This window comes from Myodes glareolus, chromosome 9 (assembly GCF_982192425.1).
Source record: "Myodes glareolus chromosome 9, mMyoGla1.1, whole genome shotgun sequence".
NCBI classification, from domain to species: Eukaryota; Metazoa; Chordata; class Mammalia; order Rodentia; family Cricetidae; genus Myodes; species Myodes glareolus.
In genome coordinates, this window is record NC_142034.1 from 61,484,457 (window position 1) to 61,487,083 (window position 2,627).

Consider the following 2,627-nt stretch of genomic DNA (forward strand, 5'->3'; position numbering starts at 1 on the left):
CTTCACATTCACTGGTAGTTCTGAATACTAGGGTATTTTTCCTGGTGGAATTAAAAAAAACTACATTATATATGGGTGTGTGTGTGTGTGTGTGTGTGTGTATACACATACATACATACATACATACGTAATTTTAAGTGGAAAAACAGGAGGTAGGAATCAAGTACTGACCATTTTCCTCTTTCCTCTGTGTGTGCAAGGCAGTGTTTCATTGAGCCACCTTCAGCAGCCCAACTTTAAGACCTTTGTAAACAAGCCGGGCAGTGGTGGTGCACACCTTTAATTCCAGTACTCAGGAAGCAAAGGTAGGCAGATCTCTGTGAGTTTGAGGCCAGCCTGGTCTACAGAGTGAGTTCCAGGACAGGCTCCAAAACTACAGAAAAACCCTGTCTTAAAAACAAAAACAAAACAAACAAATCTAAAAGACCACTGTAAACAAACCTGTCAAACTCCTGGACCATCAACTTTTGTATTGGAAAAGAAAAAAGAAAACGTCTTCTTGACAGCAGTTAGCGGGTGCTTGTGGCATTTTTATCACAGTGGATTCCACTGGCTCGCTGCTTTTCCTGGTTGTCTACACATGAGCGCCTGTTGCTAGCATCTGTCTTTTGTGCTGTGCCTATGAGTGTGCCATTCAAACGATGAGATTCTATTGAGGTGCCATCAGAGATGCAGAAGATGCTGCCCCCTAAGAAGAGGAGCATCCAGGATGGGGAAGAGTTTGCACCACTCTGTGCTGGCAACGGGAATACATTCTTAGACGCTAATGAGAAGACACTGCAGTTAGACAGAGACTGTGTTAGCACAAGCTTGGGTTAGATGCTCAACGAAATGGCAAATCACTTATTGTGAAGAAAATTTATAGTGTAAATTTAGAAAAGAAAAGGATATCCAAAACATAAAATACATCGAACTGTTTTTTAGTCGGAAGGTGGTGGTATACCATAAGGACAAGAGCCCGCCCGAAGGGGCTTATAATGGCTGGAGTTAAACATTCTCAGCAACAGAAAGAAGAATAAAACTCTATGAATTAACAATATCCATGGGTCTGTATGGTGCAAATAAGTAATTGAATTGTTGCCTTAGTTAGGGTTTCTGTTGCTGCAAAACACCATGACCAAAAAGCGAGTAGTTGGGAAGGAAAGGGTTTATCTGGCTTCCACTTCCACATGCTAGTCCATCACTGAGGGAAGCCAAGATAGGAACTCAAACAGGGCAGGCACCTGGAGACAGGAGTTGATGCAGTGGCCATGGAGGGTGCTGCTTACCCACATTGCTATAAACCGGTTTTCTTGCAGAACCCAGGACCACCACGCAGGGGCGGCACCACCCACAACGGAAAATGCTCTACAGGCTGATGGGCAGCCCGATCACATGGAGGCATTTTCTCAGATGACTAAAGATTGTATTAAGTTGACATAAATCTGGCCAGTGCAAATACACACAAAGCCAGCTTTCTGTCAAAGGAGAAATATAAAAAATAACTGCAAATGAAAATCGCCATTAATCAAATACCACAGTAGTAGTTGGTACAGGCAAAATGGGGACTCAACCCGTGTCGGCAACAGTGCGAAGAAACGTGCGCGGTCGATAGTATGCCCATCCCAGCTCTGTATTATTATAAAAGGGAGGAGAGTGGCTTTACAATGAAGAAACTCAGCCGGACCCCTTGCAACCACACAATCGAAGTGGTAAAGCCTGCTAACAGCATGCACCACCTCCGCCTCAGGATGCCGGATGCTCCGCCATTCCCTTAGAGGATGAGGAGGGGAGGCTGTGAGGGAAAGCAGATGGATAGTAAGCCTCCCGAAGACTAAAAGTGAGCTACGTCTCAGACAAAGCCACGGTGTTTATGGGTGGGTACACCTGTGGCGGTAAAACCACGCCCTGAGAGGTGACTGCGCCTGGCCGACAGGGCTGTGGCTGCAGAGCTGGCTCCGTCCCTTCTCCTGGCTGTCAGCAACTGAACGCTTAAGGCGGTGGGTGTGGTTACTAATTTTTATGATGGTACCCTTTTCCATGATATCCAATTTTCAGCACTTTTAAGTTTTATAGCTAGAGAAGGAAGAGAAAAAAAACGGCATAACTCGGAGCGTTCTGTTCCAGTGCTGTTTCAGAGTCATTTGGGGCGGTTTTCCTTGCTCCCCCGCCCTGGGGACAGGACCTGCCTCGCGGCTGCATCCTCAGCTCTCCGCTCAGGTCCTGGAGGAGGAGGAGGAGAAAGAGGAGGAAGAGGAGTTGCACCAGGAAGCTGCCAGAATGTTGGAGTGTTAGAGGATCAAAAATAACCTTGCGTCCGGGACCTCGTGGCGCAATGGTAGCGCGTCTGACTCCAGATCAGAAGGTTGCGTGTTCAAATCACGTCGGGGTCATATGTACCTGTTTTCCCGTAATAGTTTGTTGTTTCAGTGAACTAGAAAGGCCACAGTGGTGACATTTTCAAACGTATAGAAAAGACTTACCCTTCTACCTTGACAGAGAATTTGACTCCTTAAATGCAGAACCACCTCCCCCACTGCTATGGGAATTAAGCGAAAGACCAAATCAGTTCACAGAAGAACAAACAGGGGCTAGAAACGTAGCTCAGTTGGCAGAGGGCTTGTATAAGTTATTTGATAAATATATGA

General features: G+C 46.1%; 1 non-coding gene across 1 annotated transcript; it reads left to right on the plus strand.

The window, feature by feature from the left end:
- Positions 1-2,300: 2,300 nt before the first annotated feature.
- Positions 2,301-2,372, plus strand: Trnaw-cca (transfer RNA tryptophan (anticodon CCA)). The gene has a single exon. It is a non-coding gene; the product is annotated as a tRNA-Trp (tRNA).
- Positions 2,373-2,627: the final 255 nt, after the last annotated feature.